The following is a 9,170-nucleotide window of genomic DNA, read 5'->3' as shown; positions in this document are numbered from 1 at the left end:
CCCACCATTGTTCTAATTATATTACAGAACTCAAAAATTGCTTTATTAGATGATGAGTCTTGAATAACTTACGTAAAAATATTTTTAATCATTCTTTCTCTTTTTGACAAAGATGAAATTAATTCATTTATTATAGCCATTCATTGATAGTTGGTCATTTTTAGTTCATTTTTAAGATTATTTGAATAAAATGATTAAATTTTATGCTCTAACTTCTAAAGAAAACAGAATACGTATAGATGACTTAGCTTATAGAAATCAGTGAGACTAAATTGTGCTTTTCTTATCTAATTATACCGACAATTATGATAGTCACCAATTACATTAATATTTTCTGCTTTGCTATGCATAAATATGTTTTTTTTTAATCTGATACAACTACACTAATCAGATTGAAAGTGATAATTTCACAGAGTAAACTTATGTAGTCCAACTCCCCATTCTGCATTAACATCAACCAAAATTGCTTTTAGATCAATATAATGCAAAACAATCATTATAGTAACAGAAGTAAAAGCTTAAAGCAGTTTTGTGTTTTATTTCACATAAAATAAAATTTTTATTTGTGTAAATATTACACCAATGCCTTTTCTGTTCTTATTTTTGATACAGAGCATTAGTCCTTCATTTGGGAGAAATTCATTTAAAGAGAATGAAATATGCCTTATTGAATTTTCGTAAATTGTAAAGACTAAAAACAGACATAAGGAAAAATAATGCTTCTTTGGGGAAAAAATTGAACAGAAAAAGAAAGGTCATAAAAAAGCACCACACTGAAATTTTAAAATGTTTTATTAGAGAATTTACAGAATTATTTTGGATACAATTTGCAGAATTCAAGTAATTGCTATGCCTCTCGTATGTCATATCTGATATTCGATGAATTACATAGGAAATGCTTTAATGGAAAATGCTCTTTCAATTTTAAAAGGGTTAAATATTTTGTTAGGGTTATTGTAGGAAAAAAGGTTTTCACAAAAAATGATTTCAAATCTTTGCCTTCGATCTTTTTTCTCCGAGTCGACTTCATGCAGGAAATACGCATAGAATAAATCTTCAAATTTATCAGTTTTTCAAGGAAATTAAGTTCTTTCACATTAAGAAATTTTGATTTTATGTTTTATTAGTGAGGAAATATTTATCATATTTTTCCGTTTCCCTCGTCGAATTTTAAAGGAAAGTAAATTTTCTTAGAAGCAGAAATGAAGGCGTGAAAATAAAATACTCGCTTGCATTTTGGACGATTTTGACAGTCCAATAGTCTCATTGACGTGTATTGAATTCTAAAGAAAAGTTTCAAGAAATTTTCTTTTTGATGTTAAATATTCGAATTTTAGCTATTTAGCTATTTTAAGTGAAAATATTTCGAAAACTAAACGTGAAGTAAAGTAATTAGGTACTCTTCCGTTATAGCTACACCACTTGGCTTGACGACTTGTTTATTTTCTATCTTAGTGAAAATAAAAAAATGACGTTCGCATCACCGCCAAGTTTGCACTTCTCTTTCTTTTTACAGTTCGTCGAAACTTTTTAATATTTATCTGGGTACATTTATTGGATGATTGTTATAAATTTTAATGGATGATTCAAAGTTGTTTTATTCATTTGGCGAATCATTTCAATGGGACTTTTATTCAAAAGCTTGTTTTTTTATTTGGCGGATTGTTTTAAAGATAACGGCTTAATTTAACTATTTATCGGATTATTCTCACCTTGAAGGAAATTTTAGTTTTGTTTAAAAGTCTACTGAAAAGACAAAATAATTTGGTATCTCCAAACAACTAGTTTCAATTTAACTTTGACCAAACGTGGCAAAAATGAAGAAAATGAAAAATAATCTCTAATATTAAAAATGTGACGTACCTATAACGGAAAAGTACTGGTAATTAAGTAATCATGTTTACTTCTCTACATTTGCATCTTCTTGAAACTATTCAATTCACTTATAGCACTTATTATTTTTTTTTAAAGGAAACACTTTACTTTTATTAAAAGACTTATTTGTTTTCTTCACTGAAAATCCATTCAAGCTTTCGAATGTTATTTCATTTTCATGATTTTTAAATACATTTAAGAAAATGAGCTTACTTCTTTTTGATTAACGACCTTTTAACACATTATTGCTTTTACGAACCAAGAGGTATCTGCTACCTGCTGTGTCAGTTGATTATAACTAGTAAAAGGTCATGTGAAGCTATTGCTACTTATTTTGATTAATATTGTTTAAGTTTACGAAACTTATTACATCAACCTTCACAGCATGAATTAAAATTCATTCAATTAAAAAATGTGGTATTTTAACAATTTTTAAAGAAAAGCGGATTGTTTAAAACAAATACTTTCAAGTATTTTTTTCCCGTGCACTATAATTTTCTGTATGAATACTTTATTTTCGTTTGACTAAAATTTTGTATATTTTTCCAAATAACACAATATTTAAAGCCATAAATGTTTATCAAAAGCTGATTCAAACTTTTATATAAGATACTGATGATTTCAAACATGCTGTCACTTCTGAAGCATGTGTCACCTTGTATATTTCTTGTGTTGATATTTTGTTATCTATTGTACAATAATACTCTGTTATCCATAATGAAAATATGTAAATAAAAAGATGTTTATATGAAAATGAACATTTGTTTCAATAAATTGAGCAACATATTCATAGTTATGCAAAGTAACTTGAGATAATCATCAAAAAAAAAAAAAAAAAAAAAAATGTAAGGAAATCAGAAAATGTTGAGAAAGAGAATTAAATCTTTTGTAACATTTCAAGACAAAACTTGGGAATATGAAAATTGTTCACAAAATCAAGATCACTTATTATCCAATAGCATTGTTTCTGCAAAATATTTTTGCGGACTTGGTAAACTGTTCGTAAAATCCTGACTGTTCGCAAATTAGAAGTCCGTAAAATCGAGCGTCAACTGTATTTTCGATATTCTTCCGTTTCTTTTATGAAAGAGGATGCAACAAAAGGTGGGGAATTACGGGCAAAGCGAAATAGTAAAATGTTTTCCGTTTGCATCGCCACCTATCTGGTTGATTCCAGTCAAAAAATACATAGCTCTAAAGATTAAGGTGTATAATAATACAATTTATTTTCGAAATTTGATGTTTTCTGCTTTGTCAAAGATAATTTTTGTTGCAATAAAATAATACCGTTTTTATAAATTAACAATTTAAGTATTAACTGAGATCTACTGAATCGCAGAGTAGTGCTTACTTAGTTATTATTTGACATGTTTTAATTTTAAACGTTTAATGAAAATTGTCGGGTACACGAGACTCAAAGCAAATACGGCAAAATTAAATAGTTGTTTGGTTTACTTACCCATTTTTTCGTTAAATCTCTTATGCTTTAGCTAATTAATTAGCTGATTTGTTCATTCATTCACTTATTATTTATTTACTTCTTTATTTTTTCTCATATTTTAACGATTTTTTTTATTGATTCGTTTATTGTTTCATTATTAATTCATTCAGTCTTTTATTTACTTATTTATTTGATCAAAAATATTTCATTAGAAAAAAATATGTATTTGTTTCACTTTGCCACATGAAAGAAAATTTTCCCTTTTTTTTTGGGGGGGGGGGGAGGGCACATACAACTTTACCGCCAAAAAATGAAAAATAATGTACCAATACAAGTTTTATTATAAAATTCATTATTCTTTCTTTATGTGTACTGCACTTTTCAAAACAAATTTAAAATTTGTTCATTTTGAAAAAGTTATCTTAACTACTTCCCCTTGCCTCACATTCTTCTACTAATTTTAAAATAATTTTAAATGCTCATTATTGACAGATAACAACAATTCACGTAAGTTTAGTTTGTAATTTCAGAAAAGAAGGAAGCGGCGGAGAAACTTAATTACTATACTTTGTGTAAGCATTAGAATATATATTTTCTCCCTCGTAAGAAGTAAAGTCTTACGAATAGTGGCCATTTTTCAAATATTACAAAAAATTGGCCATTCAAACTATTTAATCGAAAATTTGCTTAAAAATTTCTCTTAAGGTGCTTTAGATATTGAATTATTTCCTAATAAAATTTGGAATGGTAATTATAGATCTAATGAATGTATGTTGTATGATAATCAAAATTATCTTCTGAGAGTTTATAAATTTTTTTCGCAATAAATAAATAACTATTGAATTAATGAACTGTTTCAAATTTTTGCAGTGTCGTCATAATGAACGGTAGTCAGGAATGTATCTTTTTCTCTATGAAGTAAAGGGAAATGAACTTTGGGTTTACTTTGATTGAATGAATTTAATATGAATATATACCTGAGTCCACACACACAAAGAGAGAGCGAGAAATATTGAAGCACGAATACACACACACATATACACACACACACACACACAAACCGTCAGATTAATGAAACTAGGGAGAATGGTGACCCACGTGATTTAAAACTCAGCTCAAAATTTCACGAACATTTTTGTTTCTTTCAGACAGGGGTGGGGGGGGGATGCCCCCGTATATAAATCGTCAGCATTCTCCAAGACAACTGAATTTGCTTAATTACCGAGAAGCACATCGTTTCTCTTTGGAAGAAAAATAAACTAAAGTAAATTCTCGATTATCCGCGGAATAGGGTTGCAAAATAACCGCGGATAAATGAAATTCCTGGATAATCCAAATATTAGATCAAAAACGATACTAGTGTATAGAATAGCTAAAAATATAAGTAACACTCACACATATATTGCTACAAACATTGCTACATTGCATCTACTAACATTGAGTGTAAAAAATAAATGTAAAAGTTACAAACGAACAATAACACAATCATGAGTTTAAACGAGCTGACGTGTGCATCACATGACTTCCTTTTACTCCAATTTAATGTCATTTCCCCATTATTGGCAATTTTAATGTAATTCAATTGTTTACTCTCTAAATATCACCAACAGTGGCCAAATAGAAACCAAATTAAAAAAAAAAAATCGCCAAGTTGGCGACAAAACTTGGCGACCAAAAGACTGACGACATATCGCCAAGTGTCCGGCAAATTATAACACAACTTGAGTTTACATCGACGTTAACAATGATTTCCCCCCAAAAGGGGCAAAAGACCCCCTTAGGAACATCCGATTGCAACCAAAAAAGAAGATGCACAACTAGACCCCACTAGGAGTCTACGTACCAAATTTCAACTTTCTAGGACATACCGTTTTTGAGTTATGCGAGATACATACACACATACATACGTACATACGGACGTCACGAGAAAATTCGTTGTAATTAACTCGAGGGTCGTCAAAATGGATGTTTCGGGTGTGTGTACGTTCCTAGGTATATATCCACGTGTGGTCGGATCCAAAAAAAAAAAAAAACTCAACATTCATTCGGGGGTGAGAAAAATAGAAATTAAGTCCGATTTTTGAGTGAAAATTTTTTCACGAATACAATACTTCCTTTTTTGTAAAAGGAAGTAAAAACATTTAATGAGCGTTAAAAAAAAAAGAAAAGTATATATAATAAAAAAAAACCAAAAGACAAGCAGATAATCGGACTGCCGACAATCGGGAGTTTCCTGTATATGAAGGCGATGCTAGTTTTAAATGAAGATATAAGTTTTTTTTTAAAAAAATCAATTATTATTTAATAACAGCACATTATTCAGCGGCGCTATCTAGCAATAGGGAAGTTGCAACCTATTAAATGTTCATATTTTGGCTATTGGATATTGTTAATTGAGCCTCAAAACTTAAAAATTCACCATCGCCGAATTTTAAAACACCGTGATTGATTTTAAATGAATTTTTAAACATCCAAGCGCAAAAGTACGCTCTCCTGAAACGTCACAGGGCACTAATGGGCAGCTTTCCGCCGAAGATCCCTTGTTTTCGCTAGGGACATTTTGAGCGCGCTGATATTTTTATTTTTTAGAAATTCAATAATCCTTTTGAACACGCTATGGAGACCGGATTCGTTAAAGCACAATCTAAATCATCTTCCTCATGTAACATCAATGATGATATTCGAATATTTCCGAGAGGATGAGAGGTTTAATGTTCCAGAAACGCGAGGAGTTAAATGCGAGGAGATAAGTCTTTTATGTTTCGTCTTCGAAGTCGAATGTGTGACCTTCGGCTTCTCCCCTATCGGAAGAGCGCATGACGTTTATTCCTATGTCATTTGACGTCACAAGCGCTTGAACTTTAAAAATTAATTAAAAAAAAACTACCTATCGTGTCGCAAAAATTTTTTCACCTATGATATTCATACATGTTACTCTATCATATAAAACTAAAAATTGAAAAATCGAAAACTTCCCTATTGCTGGCGTAGCATCTTATTCAGAAGGGCGAAAGATTAGCGGTAGGGCAGGACTTTATGAAATGGGTTTAAGAGTGATGCACTCCGTCCCGACATATCTACAAAATCAATTCCTAAGTTCCAAGTCCAATAAGGGGAAATCTCGGACCTCAACGTAAGTATTACTTTGATGGTTTTCAGAGGAAATTAAATAACTAAAACATTCACTTGACTCAGTACTCCGTTGATATACTTGAGCGCGTTCGTACACACACACACACGCGCGCGCGCACACAATCATTTATAATAATAATAATAATAATAATAATAATAATATAAATAATATAAATAATAATAATAATATTATTAATATAAATAATAATAATAATAATATAAATAATAATAATGATAATATTAATATAAATAATAATAATATCCTTCTGGCAGCTTCAAGTTTTCGAAATCAAGCATTAGTTTGAAAACAGTATTTTTATAATTTTTTTCTCATTTTGAATTTTTGTGCTTTAATACGTTAAGTTTCTAAACTTTAGTTTTGCATTAATTACTTCATTCTTCCATTTTGCATTTTTAATTCGCACTGAATTTCATACGATAAGAATGATAGGAAGTCGGAAAATCCCCGAAATTTTTCTACAAAACAATCGTTATCAAAGAAAAAAAAAAAAGGATGAAGATGTCTACTTAGTAAGAAATGTGTACAGTTGTAATGATACACAGGAAACATGCAAATAGTCAAAAAATTGTAACATGTATATAATATATATCTATAAAAGTTTAAATCGTTAATGAAAAGTATAGAATAGCTCTTTTTTTATCATCTATAAACGTTACCAGGATATTCACACAGAGCATTTGCAAAAAAAAAAAAAAAAAAAAAACAACAACACTTTTATTTTTGACATTTTGAATTTAAATTATGTTTTTCTCAATCACGAATTGCGAAAGGACCCTAGTCGTTGGGTCTCTTGATTCTACAAATGATTCCTATCGCAATCATAATTTCGAGAAGCATAATTTGAATTCAAGATGCCAAAATTCAAATTAATGCCTGAGTCAGGATGCTGGATGCTGTTTTTTGTCTAAGGAAGATTGTGCAAAGACCCGAGCCGGGTTTAAAAAAAGACAGCCGAGTATAAAAAGAGTCGATTCCGAGGGACACGAACGAGAAGACAGAGAGGAGTTACAGTTGGTGCCCAGATGGAGTACCCGCGCGGAGGTCAGAGGTCCTCAAAAATGATAGGACATCAACTACGGTTAAGTGAAAACAATAAGCAATCCTTACAGCTCAGAAAGGAAAAGGGGTAAAATGTACTAGTTATTGTAGAAGCTCCAAATAAATTCCATTTTATGCAGGAAAATACTTTATTTCGGTTGGCATCAAAATTGTAGCTCCAGCCGTTTTTTAATTAATTTATGCAGTAGAGCACCAAAAGTTCGAATAATTGGATAAGAAACTTCAAAGATGCTTTTGTGTGTCAAAATGATTGATATGTATATTTTTGAATGCATAAAATGACGCACAATTTTTTCCCGTTCTTTATCGAGGTTTTGGGCATATATTTCTATTGTCTCTTTACCTTGATTTCTTCAGTTTCTTCTAAATTTGTATTCTCTGAACATAGGAATAATGCTTTCGATTTTGTGTACTAAATCGTAAAAAAGAAAAAAAAGTTTTTGAGAGCAATATGCTTGAATAATTGAAATTTCGATTAATAGGAGCTCGGATCATCTGCTTCACTCAAAAGCTCTCCGTGACTGTTTGCCAATAAAAAATACTTTTCAAAATTAAGAGAACTATCTAAAATAGAAGATGAAGTCTACTGAATAGGACTCCATTTGAAGAAAACTACATAAGAAATAGAAATTAAATTCAAATGACAAATACTTGTTAAACTATTGCAGGAACAAACTCTAAAACCACTTTTAAAACAACCTCAACGGTCTCGCTCCATTATAAAGTTAGATTTCCCACAAAAAAAATGTACTTGTATAGTTATTTGGAAGTTACTGGGCCTCAAGTTTTGCTTTTATAAAACTGATTGGCCACTACATAAAAGGTTGGAAACCGCTGCTATACGCTAATACTGAAGTACGAATGCACAACATTAGAAAAATACTATCTGTAACAAATTTCGGAATGACATTACGATTCTGCTTAATTCACAGTATGATCCGTTTGTAACGGTCAGCGATGAAAACTTAATGCACTGATGCCTTTACGAACAACAACAAAAAGTTGCGTTCGTGGGCTCCTTGAACAGAATCAACAAATTTTACATTTAATATATCTACGTCCATTCCCTCAGCATGCAAAATTTGTTCCTCTCACGTCCCAACAAAGTGAGATGGCCCGTTCGCGTGACCAATGAGAAATGAGCAGCCGATGGCCATCGGGGTCTGCTATTAGGCAAATGACTCGTCCCGGCCGACCAGATCCGTGTTTTGCATCTGTTGACTCTGAGTAATGGATCCGGGGCAAATGTTCGTGTCGAAAGCCAATTGGTAAATACTGTTTTCCAGCACGATGGGCAAATATTGGATCAAAGATGCCCATTCTGGGCGGGACGAGTGTGCAGGGCTGTGTTTTTCTTGGAAATTGATGTGAAGGAAACAAGATACTTCGTTTCGGGCGCATGCTCATCCTTCGTTGAGGCAAAATGTGAAAGTGTCTTTTTTGGGCAATTTAGGTAAAAACTCCGAAAGCTTCAATTTTAAATGTTACAATTTTATGTTCAATCTTTGTTCGATACCCTGACTTAGGACTTAAAGCATCTGAGGCCGTACCCGGGTGAGGAGTTGTTTGGTTCAAAAATACATATAAAAAAAGTTTCTCCTAGCAAATGGGACACCTCTCAATATTTTTAGACTTGTGGAT

This window comes from Uloborus diversus, chromosome 5 (genome assembly GCF_026930045.1).
Source record: "Uloborus diversus isolate 005 chromosome 5, Udiv.v.3.1, whole genome shotgun sequence".
In the NCBI taxonomy this organism is placed as follows: domain Eukaryota; kingdom Metazoa; phylum Arthropoda; class Arachnida; order Araneae; family Uloboridae; genus Uloborus; species Uloborus diversus.
This window is presented reverse-complemented; position numbering follows the sequence as displayed.